The 21,847-nt window shown below is 44.1% G+C and overlaps 1 pseudogene; it reads right to left on the bottom strand.

The window, feature by feature from the left end:
* The window catches only part of LOC115733367, a 52,096-nt pseudogene that overhangs the window by 4,843 nt on the left and 25,406 nt on the right, over positions 1-21,847 (bottom strand).

Genomic DNA, 21,847 nt, shown 5'->3' with positions numbered 1-21,847 from the left:
CAATTCGCGCATAATTGGCATCGCCGGAGTACCAAACGGAGTCCAACGGAATCGCATTTCGTTCTTAACGCCGTTTAGACCATTTGGCATGCTCGAGCACGTGCGGAGGAAGCTCGGCCAGCTCACGTCCGTGCGCGCTCAAGTTCAAACGCGAGTATAAATAGCGAGAAGGATTCTAGAACAGGGGTGGCTCATTCGCTCATTCACATAACGGAATAGAGAGAGAAAGAGGGAGAGCAAGAGAGAGAAGCTCTCGCGCAAGGCTCGGGCGCGAGTTGCGGACCGAAGGCGTGCAACTTCGTCGCCGCCGATCAAGGCCAAATCGGATCACCGCACCACCACCGGAAGCTCGCCCGAGCTTGGACGAGACGATCGCACTAGCTCGATCGCACCGAGATCCCCTAAAACGGTGAGTTGAACTTCGATTCTCCTTGCTGTGCGATCATGGCACATCCATTTCACGAGCATCATTCTTTGAATTAGCGTGTGCCTTTTACTCCTAAAGCACTTCTGACCATAATTGCATCCTTTTTCTGCATTGATTTGGCCCGAGTCACCCGAATCAAACCTCCAACATTTCTCGGTTCGGCCGATCTTCGGCCAGACAAATCTGGCAACGCCGGGCTCGATCAGAGCCCGAGGTAAGTGTCCTTAACTTGATATTAACGTACCTGAAGCTTTGATTGCATTGTTATGCTCGATATTGCATGATTGAAGTTTGAGATGCCGTGATCGTATATGGCTTATTTCTTGTGATTTAGCCGTTGAAGTGTTTTGATTCTTTAGTATGTTAATCTGGAGATCATTAGGAATAGTTTGGTGTTGGTTTGGGGTTGATCGGCCGAGGTTTCACCGTCGGATCTCGCCAGGAAGCCTCGGCCGTCCGTTACGTGTCGTCGCCGCGAAGAAGACGAAGTCTACGTGGCGCGGTCAACGGGTCAAAGTCCAGGTGTCGTGCGCCGAGTGGTCCGGTCATTGCCGACTCGGCTTCGTCGTTGGCGCGAAGAGGCCGAGTCGCCCCGATCCGACGGCTTAGATAATTTGTTAGGTTTGATTTAGGGCCGTTGGATCCTTTTTTTTTGTATTTTTAGATTTTTCTTTTATTAATTAATAATACAGAAAATGTAAAACGGTGTCGTTCAAGATAGGCGATTCGGCGTCGTTTTGGCTTTGGACGGAATGGACGGCCGAGATTGAATCACGTTTTGATCCCGGCCGTCCGTGCTTTTAAGTGATTCGGTGCCGTTTTGTGTAAAGGGCCGAGAGCGGCGTCGTTTTGAAGTTTAGGACTTTCAATGGCCCAGATTAGTTTTAGCTTTGAATCGTGGCCGTCCGTTCGGCGCCAGATGCGGCGTCGTTTAGCTTAGTAAGCTTCGTCGGCCGGGATGGATTCTTAGGATTTAATCTTGCCCGTCCGTATATTAGACAGTAGCGGCGTCGTTTTGTTTAGGGAAGAGTTGACGGCTGAGATTGATTCGCCGATTGATCTCGGCCGTCCATTCATTTTAGTATATTTCGGATATTAGAAAATAGTATTTTTGAAAAATCAAAAAATATAGTATATATACATATACGGTACCGTTTTTTGTGTAGAGAGGGTTTGGGCGCGGTTGGACCGGGTTGACCGGCCGTTGACCGAGTCGAACCGGTCCGGTCTATTAATAAAAAAATAATAAAAAAATAAAAAAAGAAATTTCCAAAAATTCAAAAAAATTGCAAAAATACTTAGAAAATTCATAAAAATTCCCAGATTTTCATAAAAAATTTTTAAAAATTTCTAGATCGATTCGGGACTCATAAAGTCTGGATCGAAAATTTTTGAGACTTCAAGGGTCGATTAATTTCGATCCGGAAAATTCCCAATATTTTTGAAAAATAAATAAAAATTCCAAAAAAACAGAAAAATTAGAAAAAATTCAAGAAAATCACAAAAAATGAGAAATGGCCACATTAAATTGGTCAAATCGAAATTTTGTGATTTTCGGGTCCCAAACCCCAAAAATGACCATTCTACCCTTCCGGGCCATTCGCCCCAAATTTTTACCCAAATCACCTCGACACCCAAATTTGATTTTTGTATGGGCCGATAGGGCCATTTTAGACATATCGAACCTTGATTGATTGATTTGATCGATTGTAATGATTTTGATTGCGCATTAATTTTTCCGATTGTGATTGATTAGGATAGAAAATTCCCATCCGCATGAAAACTTAGAACCGTTAGGGCCTACCTCACCCGATATTACATCTGCATGGAATCCTAGATTAGAAAAACAATCAACATCGGTAACCGAAAGGGCGTCAAATATGAAATTTGGCGTAACCAAGTCCCCGGACCCAAAAATCTCGGGTTTTCGCGGAACCGAACGGTTTCTCCCGACCGCTCGGTAAGGTTTTCCGATCGTACCTTCCAATAAATCGATCGGTGGCGACTCCAAGATTGCATGTACACATCGCACATGCCACCCGACCACACAAGGTCAATTTCGATATTTTATAAATTTTATCCGACATCGCGATTCGAGTAATGGGTCTTGGGAGAGACCCGCGATCCCCAAAAAAAAAAAAAGTAAATATATATAAAAGGGGGATCGGCTCGTTAACCCTACTCGCCCCGCCGGGACCGGATCCGACGGAGAGGGTCGCGACAGACCGGCGACTCCACCGGGGACATCTTTAAGAGGATTTAAGCCGATAAAAATGCTGATTGTTCTCTAACCTCGTTTTCTACGGATGCTCTTGAAGATGAGGTACGTCCACTAACAAAAAGTGTTAAATGTTGATGCAGATGGGAGTTATAAGGGGTGGCGTCTATGCTAATCATTTTGATGCAGATATGGAGTTTTGGATTGTTTGTTTATTTGTGCAAATTTTGAAGCGGTGTTTTGAATATAAATTGTTGTGCATGTCTTGCATATTTTGAGGATCACGACACCGCACACACAAGCGCCTAAACCCGAGCCGCGAAATCACCTTTTAGGTCGCCATAGATAGGGATCGGTATGCGAAGCTCTTGTGTTTGATTGCACTTGGGTTGACCATATTTGATCCCGCTCGCTATGCAAGATTGATGGTCCTACCCACTTGTTGTTTGATTGCGCTTGTGGGCGGCCCATCGATTTGTATAGCGGGAGCCTTTTTAGGTCCATACCCGAGCCTTTTTGATTTCTTTAGAGTTAAACCTCACCTGTCTCATGCGCATGTGAAATGGATGGTTGGTATACCTAAAACCAAAAACCAAAAAAAAAAGAGTAACATCGGTTGGTAAGGCTTTCTACCCTTTTTATTTTGAACTTGTAAATTTAAATTTTGCATATCATACATCCGCACTACATTTCATCACAATTTGTAAGATCGTTTAAGCGATCGGGGTTGAAAGTCAATTTTCCCTTTTAGGATAGATGGCGCCTCAAAGTCGTGTGGATGTACCCGATGTATTCACATGGGAGCGGAGGACCATTCGACGCGAGGACCGAGTACCCGCTACATTCCGAGTTTTCGGATTTGTTCACGGACGAGAGCTCAACGGACGGAACCGCATCCGTAGTGAGAGCTGCGATTATACCCGATGTGGACGATATTTGGAGCTTGAGCGCGAGAAAGAAAGAATCTGGGAGTTGTACATGAAGTTGGCAAGAAAGCCACGTGCGACCAAGACAGCCCCAAAGCATTCCCCGATTAAGAAGAAGGAAGTCATCACCATATCCTCCGATGATGAAGAAGATATCAAGCTTCCCGAGATAGTAGAGATTTCATCGGATGAGGATACCATTCCGACCGTCTAGATTAGTACGACTTTGGGGCATTTTCTAGGTTTCATTATATTTTGTACTTTAATCGACATTTATTGTCCGAACATCTCTAGATACTGTCATGTTCTACCTATTTTGACTTTATTGTGTTTGACTTGTAAATTCCATGAGTTGTCAATTTGTGAGCGACTTTCTACCCCGATTACGCTTAAACGATCCTAATCAAATTACATGGCATCTTTGGGTGAGATTAGGTCCATAACTACCCTATTTGGCTTATTTGGGTCAAGTGGGAGTAGTTGACCCTCATGTTACCAAAAGATGACATGGAATTTGGTTAGCACATTTACATCACATTACATGTATATGCATATTAAACTGTGGTAATTGACTTTAGGATCATCATTTTTGCATTTTTAGATTATGGGGAATGGAGACATCAAAGTCATCCCAATACCGCGCAAGGAACTCGCTATATGGTGGGATCGCCTCGACATCGTCAACAAAGCCTATGTGGAAGGACGTTTGGGACGACTTGTAGATTTGATCAAAGTGGAATACCAACCGGCGCTCATTCAAGCACTAACCAAGGCATGGGACGCGCGAACAATGACATTCAACTTTCGAGGATTGGAATTGACCCCTACGCTGGAGGAGTATACCGCTATTATCGGGGCCAAATTTGAAGAACGTATAGCTCAACCCCCTTTGGACATGGACTCCACTCGTTCGTTATCGAGTTTCCTTCGCCTTAAAACTTCCGAGATTGAAAAAGTTTACAAGTTCAATTCCAACAAATTCACATTCTCGTTCCTTTTCGATAATTATTCCTCTCTACCCACCGAAACCGGTCATAAATCGGGAAAAGTGTTCATTTTGGCTTTCTTTGCATTCGTTCTATTCCCGACTTCTAGAACTACTTTTGACCCCTCCATAACCCATATAGCCGGACAAGCGTGTTGTCGCTGGGATTATTCGTACATGATCTTAGCCGAGACTTTTCTCTCCCCGAATCGTTCCAAATCTTCAAAGAAGGCTGTTTTCCAAGCGTCTAGTGGATTACTCCACTTGTGGTTCACCTCTCATATAAAAACTTTCCAACTCCGAGTGGGGTGTTATGAGATCAACGAGCACGTTCACCCTCTTAGATCCTTTCTTAAGTGTCAATCCCTTGTACCCAAGTACTCATTCAAAAAGTGGGTTGAGCTATTGGACAATTTGAAACCCGAACATATTAGATAGCGTTTGACTTGGCCCAAGATCCTAGAAGCTCGCATTGCGGGTATTGAAGATAGCCCTATCCCCTTATTGGGATGTACCGGCGCTGTGGCGTATTACCCCATTCGAGTGGTGAGACAATTTGGAGTTCTACAAGAGATACCACCGGATGTTTGTCCCGGGATTTTCTCATTTGATATGACACGAGGAAAGCTCACTAAGGAAACAAAGGAGTTATATCGGGCCCGGATCAAGCTTATTCTTCACGCTTTGAAGAATTTCCCACCGCAACAAGTCGAATGGCCGGACTATTTGGACGATGAGATGAACGTTCACGGGGCCTCCAAGGAGTATATCCAGAATTTTAAGGAGTATCGCCAATCAATGGTAGAGCCATATGTACCCGAGTGCGTATCTCCTCGGATTGAAGAAGTAGAGTCATATGAGCTAGAGTATATAGTACCCTACGTACCGGGAGTAGAGCCGTACATTCCCGAAGATCCAGAGCAGTGGATGTCGGAGGAAGGAGAAGACCCATACCAGTGGGATTCCGACGGATCAGAAGAGCAAGAAGAGTGGAAGCGTCCCCGACTTGGATAGATCCATTCCCCCATTTAGATTTTATATATTTGTTATCTTTTAGATACCTTTGAACAATTTGGTTTGTAATAAATACATACTATTTCTTTTATGAGCATTTCATGCATACATATAGAAAAGTCAATTACCACGGATCAATGTCTCCAATCCTTTAATATTTCCCATACTGATTTGATATCCTAAAAACAGGTGAGCGATAAATACGAGGACTCGTAGCAAAACGCGCAAGTTAAGGATGGAACAAGAAGAGCTCGCACCTCGTGTGGGTAATCCGGAGAATCAAATGAATGTGATCGCCACAATGGTGGCGGAGATGAAGGCAATGATGATTGCAAGCCGGGGGAGATACCCCGTTGACCCTAATTCTCAAGCTCCTGCGGGGCTATCCGATGGAGCGAACGCTAATCCGGCGCCCACCGCTAATCCAACTCTGAATCCGGAGAGACCGCCTAAAGATCCTCCCATTGTGATTGATCTAGAGAAAAAGGAGAAGCAAGTCCTCAAAATGGAAGAGGAAATTAAGAGGCTCGCTAAGATCGAAGAGTGTTTGGCGAGTCGGGGTTATGAGCTCTCGAGATTCGATAAGGTTGCACCGTTCGAAAAGATAGAGGTTCCCGCCGATTACAAGGAACCGAGACTTTGTAAGGAGATATAATGGGACCGGGTGTCCCAAGGCGCACTTGAAGTATTATCTCGCGCCGAATGTCGCAATTCTCGGACAACATTCCACTATCGGTTAACACCTTCCAGGAAAGCCTATCTCGGGGCAGCCCCGGCGTGGTTCATTGAATTGGAACCAGAGAGGCTCGCCGATTGGGATAAACGCGCAGACGAGTTCCTTCGGCAATACAAGTTTAACACTTTGACCGCCCTAACTAGAGAGGACCTTTTAAGGACCATAAAAGGAAAGAGCGAGGCCGTTCGCGCCTACGCCCGCAGATGGAGAGCATTGGGCGTGCGGGTAAAGCCGCCCGTCCCGGAAGAAGAACTAATAGACCTTTTTCTCAAGGCCCTTCCATTTGATTTTTTCGACAAACCGAACACTTCTGGGTGTCAGACATTTGCGCACCCGATCAAGGTGGCAGAGCGCCACGAGTGGGCATTAAGAGAAAAGAAGATACCCGAGGCGCCTTTCAAACGCCAATACCCTTTGAGAAGGGATATTAGGGAGCAAACTGGAGAAGTAGCTTTTGTCCCTAATCCGCCAAAACCCAGAAATTTCTCGCCTTCAATTCCTACCCAAGGAACGTCCTCCTGGACCGCTTCCAAACCACCGGAATTCAGAAAGAAGAACCCAGTTGTTTTCACCCCACTACCCCGACCCTTATCCAAATTGTTACCCATGCTTTTGGAGAATCGTTTAGTTGCAAAAGAGCCACCTCGAGCTCACCCGCCAAGATTTCCTGGGTATGATGAGACCCGGACGTGCGTATACCATATGGGAGAAAGGGGGCATAACGCGGATAACTGTCTCGCTCCGAAGTTCAAGGTGCAAGCATTGATCGACGGAAAAGTTCTGGAGTTTGATAAAGCCGAACCGAATGTACAGCAGAACCCACTACCCGAGCATCGTGAGGTGAACGCGATCTTTGGAGATGAAGAGGAGGAGGTTCCGGAGTTCATAGTGAATATGGATAAAATGCGGGATATCTTGACATTGGCCTCGCAATACCCGGAAGGAGAGAGTATTTCCCGGGAGCAAAAAGAGGCTTGCTTGGAAAAATTGATTAGCTTGGGCGTCATAGGAAGAATGGAAAATGTCACTTTCAAGGGGACCTAGGTGGCGGTAGACATGCTGTCCGAGGAGTTCGCAATGAAACCTACGAGGGGAGCTCTTTTGAAAATACCCTCGGGATATTTGATGAGCATCAAAGATGGTCAAGAAATTGAAGAGATAGACGAATATGAGATCCGTCTGGACAAAGCACGCCGAGGCGATAGAAGATTTTTGCAGAAAGCCCTAGAGAGGGGCGAAATAGTTGATAACCTGGGGGGAGATAGTGGGGGTTACAACTTTAAAGTGTTGTATTCGGCACCCCCAAGCTTTTTTGTCAATTCGGAGATGTAGTCCCCGATGGGTGGGGTGGAATGGATGACCCCACAAGTGACGAATTTGTGGGAACGATCGATGAAGTTAAGGACCAAGCGGCTCCTCGGGATGAACAGAAGAACCAAGAGGTTGATATGCGACTTTCTAACTGAAACACATATACGTCATTTGACGACTATGGTAGCAGAATTATCGCAATTAATGGCCAGGAACAACACCACAAGAATAGAAGAGAATATGCAGATTCCGGAGATACGGCGGACCATGGAGACACGGAATCGAAAGATCGCTCTACTGCAAGAGCAAGGAGATGACGTGTCGAGGAAAATGGATGAGTTGAAGGAGCTGATTACGCCACTCACCCAAGCGAGAAATATCCCGCCCCAAGGTGTGAACCCGAGAGTGGTCTTCCGCACGAAGTATAATGGCGCCGGGTGTCCTCCGGCGCATGTCTCATACTATCTTCGCCAAATGGTTGGCCATCATGAAGATGACGAAACACCGATCCGGAACTTTGGACAAAGTTTAACGGGCCTCGCTACGGGTATGGTTTCAATCAATCGATCTAGACCGGGTCCCGAGCCGGGAGGATTTATCGAGCACTTCATACGACACTTTGAAGCCGGGAATCGAGGTTATTTCACTAAGGCTAATCTGTTGAATATCCGGAAAGGGGAAGACGAGAGTTTTGAACTTTTCGCTAGAAGGTGGAAGAAACACGCCGTGATGGTGCAACCGCCGCCGTCAGAGAGAGAAATGTTGGAGTTCGTATCGAAGTCACTTCCGGCGGAATACTTTGACCGTATGTATGCATATACCTACTCCTCATTCCAACATCCGGTGGAAATCGGTATGAGAATTGAGGGGATTATCCTAAGAGTCAAAAGGGAAAGGCAGAGAGATCTGGATGAAGAAAATGCCACGCTGATAAGGCCCGGTCCGTAACATAACCCCGAGGATGTTCATGAGGATGAAATGATTGGGATGATAGATGCCCCAATTCGTTTCGTGATTGATTTGAACAAAGTTGATAGCTGGGAGTTGGAAGCTTCTAGTTCGGAAAAACCATCAACACCTGAATCACTACCAGAAAAGATCATACCGGTGAGGATTAAATTACCGCCCGTGGAAGAGTACAACTCAAGGGCGCTTCACTGGAATTATGGAACGGGCGAGATTGACGCCATAATGAGATCCGGAAGATGTTATCCCCCGAGAGAAGCGGATTCTGAAAAGAGAGTCCCAACTCGGGAAGAGGTTGAGAAGTTGCAATCGGTTGTGAGGACCAAGTGAATATGAGGTCGTTGACCAACTACGGAAGATGCCCGCACGCATTTCCTTACTGGATCTCTTCAAAAATTCTGAAAAGCACAAAGATGCCCTTTTGAAAGTGCTGGATGAGGTGCATGTTCCGGAAACAATTAACGAAGTGCAATTAGGAAACTTTGTGGGTGCTATCCTTCCGAAGGGCCAGATATCCTTCTCGGACGAAGACTTCCCGAAAGAAGGGCGAGTTCACAACAGAGCCCTCTACATAGCCGTGAGGTGTCACGGGAAGGAGGTTCCTCACGTCTTGATTGATAATGGTTCCGCTTTCAACCTGTATCCACTAAGCACTTTGAGAAGCTTGGGGATCAATGAAGATTTTGTGAAGACATCCAAGGCCACCATCCGATCATTTGATGGAGTCTCCAAGAATGTTGTAGGAGAGATTGAGCTGGACATTGACATTGGACCGGTAACTTTCTCTATACCGTTCCAAGTGTTGGATATTCCAAGCGCCTTCACCCCGCTCCCCGGGAAGACCGTGGATTCATGTGTCCGGAGCGGTACCTTCCTCTCTCGCATCAAAAGTTAAAATTTGTGGTCAAGGGTCGCTTGATCACCGTCCATGGCGAGACGGGACATCGAGCGACTTTAAAAGGGATGGTCCCTTACATTGAACCCTCAAAAGAGGAGGAGCTGAGTTATCACACCTTTGACATTGTATCTGTCATGCATGTGTCACCAAATGCAAAGGTGGCTATACCGGAGCTTTCGAGACCCGCAACTATGGCGGGAAAAGTGCTACTCTCGAATGGATTTATTCCAGTGCCTGGATTAGGGAAATATGGTCGAGGAATCCGTAACCCTTTGAATTTGGGCTCAAACGATCACAAGGTTGGTCCGGGTTATAATGGAGTAGCGGAAAATAACATAGGTCGAGGCCGAGGTTGAAACAATCGTTATGGAGACCGTGGACGCCGTGGACGCCAAGGTGGCCGTTTCATAGGTACCGATGTATGGAAAGCTAGAGGAAAAATGCTCCTAAACCCTTTATTCGAGGTATTCTCTAAGGGAGGCAAATGGCTGGAAGATGAAGACATCTCTGAGGATGCAGAGCTAGACTTATTCAACCCGTTCCTGGATAATCGGGTGAACGTGATAATTGAGTGGCCGGACGATGATTTCCCCACCCCCGAGTAAAAGGCTCTTTCCGAACTTTATCTTTTAATGCATTTTGATTACTGCATTTGCTTTAAAGCTTTTTGATGTTTTAGCACCCTTTGGGTCACATGTCGTGATCCAGGAAGTGCAGATCTGTATTGTTCTATGTTGCATTTATTAATGAAAAACATTTCAAATTTGATTACGTACATGTGGAGCAACGGATTGGTCCGATGATGACAATTGATTCTACCATGAAACTTGAGGCCCGATCCGCCATATGATCTAGGGTTTTAAACAGCTTTTGAGAACCAGGATGTCCGGAAGATCGTGGACTAGTTCTCCTTTCCTTATCTAAGAAAATCGAAATTTGAAAAATGTTTTCATGATAGGAATCATGCATCCTTCAATTTTATCATCTTTGAATACTAACCTTTCATGGTGCATTTCGGGCATGTCATCCCACCCATACATAACAGGTTAATATGTGACTCGGATCAGCTCGATGACTATGCATGTGAAGTTGATATAGACGAGGTTGATGTGAGCGATATCAAGCAAGAATGGGATTGTTTTGAAGAATCTAAACCCCCTATTTCCGAAGAACCTATCACTATTAATTCGGGAGATTCCGACTACGTCAAGGAAGTGAAAATAGGAGGACACCTCTCCGCAGCGTATGTTTTAAGGATAACGGCGTTACTCAAGGAATATCAAGATATTTTCGCCTGGGTCATATGCCGACATGCCGGGGCTAGATCGTGAAATTGTGGAGCATGCTCGCCCACCAATCCTTCTTGCACACCAAGAAATCAATCACCTAGAAGGATGAATCCCGAACTCGGCGGATAAGATCAAGGAAGAGGTGATGAAGCTCCTTAAAGTTGGATTTATCGAGGCTGTCCCCATATGCTGATTGGGTCGCCAACATCGTACCGATTAAGAAGAAGGATGGGAGAATTAGAATATGCGTGGATTATCGGGACTTGAACAAAGCTAGTCCCAAGGATGATTTTCCCCTACCGCACATTGATGTGCTCGTCGACGCATCGCGGGTTTTGAATTGTTCTCCTTTATGGATGGATTCTCGGGATATAATCGATTATGTTGAAGGAAGAAGATAAGATCAAGACCTCATTCACTACACAATGGGGAACTTTCTGCTACAAGGTAATGCCCTTCGGATTGAAAAATGCAGGTGCAACATATCGAAGGGCTATGGTGACCCTTTTTCATGACATGATACATAAGGAGATTGAGGTCTATGTGGATGATATGATTGCCAAGTCCAGACCTGGAGAAGACCATGTTAAAGTGCTGAAGAAGTTATTTGATCGATTAAGAAAGTATAAGCTCAAGTTGAATCCTGCGAAATGCGTATTTGGCGCAAGATCCGGAAAGCCGCTAGGATTTGTGGTGAGCAATCGTGGTATTGAAATTGACCCTTCCAAGATTAAAGCCATATGGGAAATAGGAACTCCTTCCACCGTTAAGGAAGTAAGGGGTCTACTTGGGAAGGTTGAATTATATATCCAGATTCATATCCCAACCGTCGAAACGGCGAAACCCTTCTTCAAGTTGTTAAAGAAAGGTGCAAAAGTCAAATGGGATGCGGAATGTCAACAAGCATTTGAGAAGATCAAGGAATATTTGGTGCAACCTCCAATGTTGGTACCTCCTATCCCTAACGTTCCTTTAACTCTATATCCGATACCAATGATGAATCCTTGGGGGCTTTACTTGCCCAAACTAACCCCAAGGATCGCAAAGAGCGAGCCATATATTATTTGAGCAAAAAGTTCACAACATTTGAAGTCAAATACCCAAAAGTGGAAAGGACTTGCGTAGCATTGGTTTGGGTCCTCCATTGCATTGAGGCGTATACACCGCATTATCATATAGAACCGGTCACCGAAAATGACCCTATCAAGTACCTTTTGGAGAAGCCAACATTGTTGGGAAAGATGGCTAAATGGCAAATACGCTTTCGGAGTTTGATATCAAAACCTCTCCCCAAAAGTCTGTCAAGGGAAGAGCAATTGCTGACATGCTAGCCGAGAATCCTCCTAAGGATGTTTTAGAGCGAAACAAAGAAGGTCAAATCCTCGAATATATCGAAGACAAATGGACAATGTACTTTGACGGTGCAATGAACCTCACCTGGATCGTGCACCGGGCATTCGATATCCCCCGAAGATCAACATTATCCAGTTTCAGCCAAGTTGGTATTCCCCCGCACCAACAACATTTCTGAATATGAAGCCCGCATACTAGGATTACAATTGGCTATCTCATTAAAGGTGAAGAAGTTGCTGGTATATGGAGATTCCATGCTAATCATTTTACAAACTCAAGGGGAGTGGAAGACAAAGGATCCCAAGCTTATTCCTTATCATAAGTACCTCGAGGAGATGATCCAACATTTTGAGGAGATCACTTTTGAATATCCGCCAAGAACTCGGAATCACTTTGCTGATGCTTTGGCCACACTATCAGCCATGTTACAAGTGCAAGACGGCCTTGAGATAGAGCCGTTAAGGATTGACATCCTTGAGCAACCCGCATACCGCATGGTCATTGAAGAAGAACCCGATAAAGAACCGTGGTACCACGACATCGAGAATTACCTACCGAAGGGCGAATTCCCGGAGACGATCCAACCGTAAGATAAGAAATACATAAGTAAGATGGCATCTAAATTCTTCCTCAACAGACAGATCCTATATAAGAGATCTTTTGACTCGGTCCCGCTGAGGTGCGTGAATTCCAAAGAAGCAAATCTCATTATGAAAGAGATTCATGAAGGAGAGTGCGGGCCGCATATGAATGGCCACCTCCTCGCCAAGAAGATCATGAGACTCGGGTATTACTGGTTGACTATCGAGTCGGATTGCAACCAAGATGTTAGATCCTGTCATCAATGCCGGGTATACGGCGACAGGATAAATGCGCCGCCAACCGAGCTACATCAAATGTCAGAGCCATGGCCATTCTGCATGTGGGGAATTGATATGATTGGCCCTATCAACCCAAAGGCCTCAAACGGACATCGCTTTATTTTGGTGGCTATTGACTACTTCACTAAATGGATTGAAGCCAGCTCATATGCCAATGTCACCGCGAATAGTGTGGCTAAGTTTATCAAGCGAGATATCATCTCAAGATATGGAGTGCCAAGAGCCATCATTACGCACAATGGCTCTAATCCGAATAACAAGGTTGTCGATCAATTATTGGAACAATTTAAGGTACGACACCTTAACTCTTCACCTTACCGCCCACAAATGAACGGAGTCATGGAAGCGACAAACAAGAACATCAAGAAGATATTGGCCAAAACTGCCGAGAAATATAGAGATTGGCATGAAAGATTGCCGTATGCTCTCATGGCCTACCGAACTTCCATTCGTACTTCAACCGGGGCAACTCCCTATTCTTTGGTATACGGTATGGAAGCAGTCCTACCGGTAGAGGTGGAAATCCCCTCTTTAAGGATCCTGTCTCAAATAGAACTCACGAGAGGATGAGTGGGACCGGCGAGACACGAACAATTGAATTTGATTGATGAAAGGCGATTAAGGGCTATCTGTCATGGTCAAAGCTACCAGAAGAAGGTGGCCAGAGCTTTTAACAAGAAGGTTAAGCCTAGAAATTTTGAAGCGGGGATGCTAGTTGTGAAGAAAATGCTTCCAAATGCACAACACCCAGGAGGCAAATTTATGCCAAATTATGAAGGCCCCTACGTGATTCGGAAAGTCTTATCCGGGGGAGCTCTTATACTTGTAAACATGGATGGAGAAGAATTGGCAAGTCCAAGAAATTCGGATGCCGTGAAGAGATATTTTCCTTGAAATAAATTGAGCTTCGGAGCGATTGATGGACAGATCCGAGTCACATAAGGTTTTGCATTCGCATGACATTTGCATATATGCATTTGCATATGTCTGTATTTTGTAGGTGAACTGGGAATCATGAAGAATTTTGTAGAGCAACCGATCAAAACAGGGAAGTTATCTGGTATTTTGGATTACAAATTTTGAATATCTTGAACCGATCGCTTCCTTTTGTTTTTACAGAAAACAGGAGTCAACGTCCGAAGTAGATGAGAATAAATCACTTCAGGATTTGAAATTTTGAACATCTTTATCTGATTTGTTTCCTTTTATTTTTACAGGAAACGGGAGTCGACATCCGAAGGAGGTAGAAAGGAGTCGCTCCGGGATGTGAAAATTTTGAATATCTTTAATCGATTTGTTTCCTTTTATTTTTACGGGAAACGGGAGTCGACATCCGAAGGAAGTAGAAAGGAGTCGCTCCGGGATTTGAAAATTTTGAATATCTTTAACTGATTTGTTTCCTTTTGTTTTTACAGGGGACAAAAGTCAATATTTGAAGAAGACAAGTTTGAGGTTCTCCTCCTTTACAAAGTATTTTCGTACATCGTCGTGCTTGAAATTAAGAAAAATTTGGATTTGCAAAGCAACAGAGCTTTTTCAAAGAAACATTCCTTTCAAATTTCAGAAACGTCTTTTGAATACCCTCTCAATGAAGATTTTTGCGAATGATGAATTTTTGATGAAATACCCCGAGTTTCTATAAAAGGGCATGCTTTGAAAGCTTTTCAAAAGAATGATCCTTCAAATGAGAAGAGGCAAACATTGTCCTCAAACACGTCCCCGATACACTTGAGTGATGAGTGAGAGTGATGGAGCGAAAGAGCTTAATTTTGGGACGTAGGGATCGTTCGCGGTGATTACATAGATTGAGATGACGAAAGGCGTTTCCATTTCAAAATTATCCATACACATTTATATCCCTTGACAACCAATCTGAGCCAAAAGGGAGAATTTTTTGAATATAACCCTGTCAAGGACCACCCCACACCGGGGCATATTTGGAGGTTCATTGGATGATTCCTTGGAGAAAAGATGAGGTAAGACTTTATTGTGCTAACTCGCATTAATCTTTTTGTGATAGCTTCAGGTGATTTCTAGCAGAGACTCGGAACACCTCAAAGTGAAGAAAAGTACTTCATTTCTATATCCCCAAATACTTACCCTTTGAAGAGTCAATTTGAACCTTTGAATATTCGTTTCTAAACCCTTATTGGTGATCACCCTCCCCACACCGGGGCAAGCAAAGGAATTACCGGCAATAAGTCAAGATGCATAATTTGGAAGAATTTTTGATACTGGTCTCAAAAGAGCCGGTCAATGTAAAAATGATGAAGAATGAAAGGGCTAGAAAAAGCAAAGTGCCTGGTAAAAGCAAGGCCAAAGCCCATGAAAAGAGCATCCCGAAAAGGGGCAAATTCCCAAGAAAAAATCAACAAGATGAAAAGAGGAAAATCCTCAAAATCAATTGAAGAAAGAATGATCATGAATCAATTGCAAAAGCAAATGAATGCTGGAAGAATGTCAAGGTGATTACCAAAATTTACCCCACTTTGAAAATATGGCCGTTCTTAAAGAGCCCACCTTAAACCAAGATACAACCCGTCACCAAAAATTTTCCGATCCGAGAGGTGTTTCGGGTTGATGCAAGAAATCATACAGGAAGCTACCGCTTAAAGAGGTAAGTACAATCCTGTCTTATCATGACTTCGGGGTTCTTGACTTGTAGACCCGAGGAAGCTATTTCTGATCAAAATTCATTTCTAAACCTCAAAATGAATATCCTTTGATGAGCCTTTGACCTGGCCCGAATTACGGTCCCTTTTAAAATGCCTTCTCCGATTAGTCAGATTGTATGCATCTCGAATGATCCCGAAACCTCAAGGTTAGGTTTCCCGTGAGCAGATTTGAATTTTAAGAAAAGCCTTCCCAAATGGTGAGAAGCCCTCTTGGATGAAGGAAAACCCTTTTGAAAAACTTTTAAAACACCCCTTTTTGTAGAACACTCGGGGTATGTCATTTCAAAATCCATCCCTAGTGAAAATTTGAAATTGAGATTGGACATGTTTCCTTTGCAAATACACTTTGAAAATTTGTCTAAGAATTCTTAAATCTCTTCCCAGAACTTAGAATTGTCATTCTAATGATGTTTGATTGAACTTTCTGCAGGTCCCCCGGTGATCCCAAATCCTCAGAAAAGTTGCATTTTAAGATTTGATTAACTTGGATTTTCTCGCGGTCTTCCGGGAGTCCCCGGGTCCTCGGATCCCCCACTATTTGAAAATTTGAAATAGGGTTTGAGCTCGTAGGTACACTAGTCAACCTAGGTCCTCGATGGCACCCTCTCGGACGGTTAGTAGCTGGAGAGACGAAAACCGATCCGCTTATTTGAAAATTTGAAATAGGGTTTGAGCTCTGTAGGTACACTAGTCAACCTAGGTCCTCGGATGGCACCCTCTCGGACGGTTAGTAGCTGGAGAGACGAAAACCGATCTCGCTTATTTGAAAATTTGAAATAGGGTTTGAGCTCAGTAGGTACACTAGTCAACCTAGGTCCTCGGATGGCACCCTCTCGACGGTTAGTAGCCGGGAGAGACGAAACCCGATCTCGCTTATTTGAAAATTTGAAATAGGGTTTGAGCTACTAAGTACACTAGTCAACCTAGGTCCTCGATGGCACCCTCTCGGACGGTTAGTAGCCTGGAGAGACGAAAGCCGATCTCGCTTTTTAGATGGTGAGTCCCCGCATGGAGGATAGCCAATCTCTTTTAAATAGGTGAAACCCCTTTGTTACAAGGGTGAACCTCCCCCTCGACGGTTAGTAGCTGGAGAGACGAAAGCCGATCCGCCTTTTAGATGGTGAGTCCCCGCATGGAGGATAGCCAATCTTTTTTAAATAGGTGAAACCCTTTTGTTACAAGGGTGAACCTCCCCCTCAGACGGTTAGTAGCTGGAGAGACGAAAGCCGATCTACCTTTTAGATGGTGAGTCCCCGCATGGAGGATAGCCAATCTTTTTAAATAGGTGAAACCCCTTTGTTACAAGGGTGAACCTCCCCCTCGACGGTTAGTAGCCGGAGAGACGAAAGCCGATCTCGCTTTTTAGATGGTGAGTCCCCGCATGGAGGATAGCCAATCTCTTTTAAATAGGTGAAACCCCTTTGTTACAAGGGTGAACCTCCCCCTCAGACGGTGAGTAGTCGAAGAGACGAAAGCCGATCTGCCCCCCTTTTTAGATGATGAATCCCTAGTGGATAGTCAAACCCATTTTAAATAGGTGAAACCCCTTTGTTACAAGGGTGAACCTTCCCCACAAATCTTCAAACCACCACTCGACATCATACGGACGCCGACCATTGCAAAATCACGCCGAACCGTCCACGGGTAATTTCATACACTGAATTTTTCAACCTCGGATCGACAAATCTCAAACCATAGACAGGTGAGCTACGGGTAAGTCTCTCTCTTCTCATTTCTCTTTCACATAAGACGAGCATGAATTGAAATAATTCCTCACGGAGTCGAGCTTTAACAAAGAAAGGTAAAGCAATTGAATGTCAAGACTTATTTTCTTTAGATTTTTCCCCAGAAGGGTCGATTAAGGATCCAGGTGTCACCTTGTCTTTGAAAGCAACCTCTAACCGAGATTACTTTCAAAGAGGGGCAGCTGTTGACACCCGAATTTTTAATCGGTTTTCTTTAGTTTTATTTTCCAAAATTCATTAAAAATTCATAAAAAATTAAAAAATTATAAAATCAACATTGGAAGCCTTGGCCAAGCTTAAGGAACCAATTTGGAACAAAAAATATTTTTTCATATTTTTCGCATTTTTTTTATATTTTCGAAAATAGGAAAATACTTGAAAATCCATAAAAAATACTTTTCGAGGTCACAAAAATACACAAAAATATCCAATATTTTTATTTTAATTCAATTTTCATATTGATCTCAAGAAAAATTGAAAATTAAGTTCAATTTTAGGTGTTTCTTCACTATGCCTAGAGTTGAATTTGCATAAAAAATACCAATTGAGTCTTTTTATTTGCAATTTTTGCACATTTGGAGTCTAGACATTCAATTGTGGTCCCTTTGAACTTCAATTTGATCAATTGCACCCCCAATTGCACGAATTGCACAAATTAGGCAAAATCCCCAAATTATTTGCAATTAAGTCCCTCAACTTGCCAATTTTTGAAATTAATCTCAATTGAGGGACTTTCGTGGCAAAATTGGACTGGTCCCTTATGTTTTCACATATGCTGAATCGATTGGTGTGGGTCTCGTGGTCCAATTTGATCAAATTGACACATCCAATTGAACTTTCCCCAATTTGGGCAAATTGAAAATTTTGGGGTTTTCGTATAAATTGATGGGAAATTTTGAGTAAAAACACATTTCTAGATAATATCTAGGCCCCTGAGTCCAATTTTGAGGTTTAATTGCAGAAATTCCCACTCAATTTGGATTAATTTTGAAATTTTGCAAAAAATTACTCGTCTGAACCGATTCGGACCCGGCCTCGATCACGGTCGGACCGGTCGAACCGGTCCAAACGCACTTCGTCTTCCTCGAATATCTGCGCACATGAACAAGATCTTGGGTGAATTTTAATGAGCAAATTGATGGGGCAATCGGCGACAATTAGATCAATTGACTCGGGCGTTTTATTGTTCGAGGTAATTACCCGTCGATTGAGCTCGACCTCGGAGCCAATGGTCGCCGGAGGAGCTCCGGCGAGCGCACCAAAGTTCCGGCCATACGAAAAAGTCAACATTCTCGCAAACTCGGTTCAATTCGCGCATAATTGGCATCGCCGGAGTACCAAACGGAGTCCAACGGAATCGCATTTCGTTCTTAACGCCGTTTAGACCATTTGGCATGCTCGAGCACGTGCGGAGGAAGCTCGGCCAGCTCACGTCCGTGCGCGCTCAAGTTCAAACGCGAGTATAAATAGCGAGAAGGATTCTAGAACAGGGGGGTGGCTCATTCGCTCATTCACATAACGGAATAGAGAGAGAAAGAGGGAGAGCAAGAGAGAGAAGCTCTCGCGCAAGGCTCGGGCGCGAGTTGCAGACCGAAGGCGTGCAACTTCGTCGCCGCCGATCAAGGCCAAATCGGATCACCGCACCACCACCGGAAGCTCGCCCGAGCTTGGACGAGACGATCGCACTAGCTCGATCGCACCGAGATCCCCTAAAACGGTGAGTTGAACTTCGATTCTCCTTGCTGTGCGATCATGGCACATCCATTTCACGAGCATCATTCTTTGAATTAGCGTGTGCCTTTTACTCCTAAAGCACTTCCGACCATAATTGCATCCTTTTTCTGCATTGATTTGGCCCGAGTCACCCGAATCAAACCTCCAACATTTCTCGGTTCGGCCGATCTTCGGCCAGAAAAATCTGCAACGCCGGGCTCGATCGGAGCCCGAGGTAAGTGTCCTTAACTTGATATTAACGTACCTGAAGCTTTGATTGCATTGTTATGCTCGATATTGCATGATTGAAGTTTGAGATGCCGTGACTGTATATGGCTTATTTCTTGTGATTTAGCCGTTGAAGTGTTTTGATTCTTTAGTATGTTAATCTGGAGATCATTAGGAATAGTTTGGTGTTGGTTTGGGGTTGATCGGCCGAGGTTTCACCGTCGGATCTCGCCAGGAAGCCTCGGCCGTCCGTTACGTGTCGTCGCCGCGAAGAAGACGAAGTCTACGTGGCGCGGTCAACAGGTCAAAGTCCGAGTGTCGTGCGCCGAGTGGTCCAGGTCATTGCTGACTCGGCTTCGTCGTTGGCGCGAAGAGGCCGAGTCAACCTTGATCCGACGGCTTAGATAATTTGTTAGGTTTGATTTAGGGCCGTTGGATCCTTTTTTTTTGTATTTTTAGATTTTTCTTTTATTAATTAATAATACAGAAAATGTAAAACGGTGTCGTTCAAGATAGGCGATTCGGCATCGTTTTGGCTTTGGACGGAATGGACGGCCGAGATTGAATCACGTTTTGATCCCGGCCGTCCGTGCTTTTAAGTGATGCGGTGCCGTTTTGTGTAAAGGGCCAGAAGCGGCGTCGTTTTGAAGTTTAGGACTTTCAATGGCCCAGATTAGTTTTAGCTTTGAATCGTGGCCGTCCGTTCGGCGCGCGATGCGGCGTCGTTTAGCTTAGTAAGCTTCGACGGCCGGGATGGATTCTTGGGATTTAATCTTGCCCGTCCGTATATTAGACAGAAGCGGCGTCGTTTTGTTTAGGGAAGAGTTGACGGCTGAGATTGATTCGCCGATTGATCTCGGCCGTCCATTCATTTTAGTATATTTCAGATATTAGAAAAACATTTTTGAAAAATCAAAAAATATAGTATATATACATATACGGTACCGTTTTTGTGTAGAGAGGGTTTGGGCGCGGTTGGACCGGGTTGACCGGCCGTTGACCGAGTCGAACCGGTCCGGTCTATTAATAAAAAAATAATAAAAAAATAAAAAAAGAAATTTCCAAAAATTCAAAAAAATTGCAAAAATACTTAGAAAATTCATAAAAATTCCCAGATTTTCATAAAAAATTTTTAAAAATTTCTAGATCGATTCGGGACTCATAAAGTCTGGATCGAAAATTTTTGAGACTTCAAGGGTCGATTAATTTCGATCCGGAAAATTCCCAATATTTTCGAAAAATAAATAAAAATTCCAAAAAAACAGAAAAATTAGAAAAAATTCAAGAAAATCACAAAAAATGAGAAATGGCCACATTAAACTGGTCAAATCGAAATTTTGTGATTTTCGGGTCCCAAACCCCAAAAATGACCATTCTACCCTTCTGGGCCATTCGCCCCAAATTTTTACCCAAATCACCTCGACACCCAAATTTGATTTTTGTATGGGCCGATAGGGCCATTTTAGACATATCGAACCTTGATTGATTGATTTGATCGATTGTAATGATTTTGATTGCGCATTAATTTTTCTGATTGTGATTGATTAGGATAGAAAATTCCCATCTGCATGAAAACTTAGAACCGTTAGGGCCTACCTCACCCGATATTACATCCGCATGGAATCCTAGATTAGAAAAACAATCAACATCGGTAACCGAAAGGGCGTCAAATATGAAATTTGGCGTAACCAAGTCCCCGGACCCAAAAATCTCCGGTTTTCGCGGAACCGAACGGTTTCTCCCGACCGCTCGGTAAGGTTTTCCGATCGTACCTTCCAATAAATCGATCGGTGGCGACTCCAAGATTGCATGTACACATCGCACATGCCACCCGACCACACAAGGTCAATTTCGATATTTTATAAATTTTATCCGACATCGCGATTCGAGTAATGGGTCTTGGGAGAGACCCGCGATCCCAAAAAAAAAAGTAAATATATATAAAAGGGGGATCGGCTCGTTAACCCTACTCGCCCCGCCGGGACCGGATCCGACGGAGAGGGTCGCGACATAGGTATGTTAAGTCGGTTTGAGTTCGTGGTCGACTTGTTAAATTTCGTCTGTTTGAAGAGATTTTGCCAGATGATGAGATTGATGTTGTCTTGCTCCTTCTCGATTCATGAAGTTATCCCAAACACTTGGATTTTCCAATGTTGGTTTTCACTTGGGATTTGTTCAAGAGGGCGGGATCAAACCTTGGTCGTCTATATTTTCTATCAACCCAAACTTTCGTTGTGGTGGGGCAGATTGGATTTGGACAGCTCTGCGGTTGGTTCGATAGATCTTTTTTCGTCCGGGCCAATTTCGTTTTCTTTTTCTTCAAAGATCCCATGATCATTTTTTTTTTTCTTTTTTCACTTCGACTTCCACAAGGAGCTCGCTATGATGGCTTGGCCTCCCTTTTAGAACTCCGACCTACTGCGGAATTGGATAGCTTTTGGGGTTCGTTCGATCTTTTTCCGTAGAGGTCAATTTTGTTTTA

The sequence above is a fragment of the Rhodamnia argentea genome, chromosome 6 (genome assembly GCF_020921035.1).
Source record: "Rhodamnia argentea isolate NSW1041297 chromosome 6, ASM2092103v1, whole genome shotgun sequence".
Classification (NCBI taxonomy): domain Eukaryota; kingdom Viridiplantae; phylum Streptophyta; class Magnoliopsida; order Myrtales; family Myrtaceae; genus Rhodamnia; species Rhodamnia argentea.
This window is presented reverse-complemented; position numbering and strand designations above follow the sequence as displayed.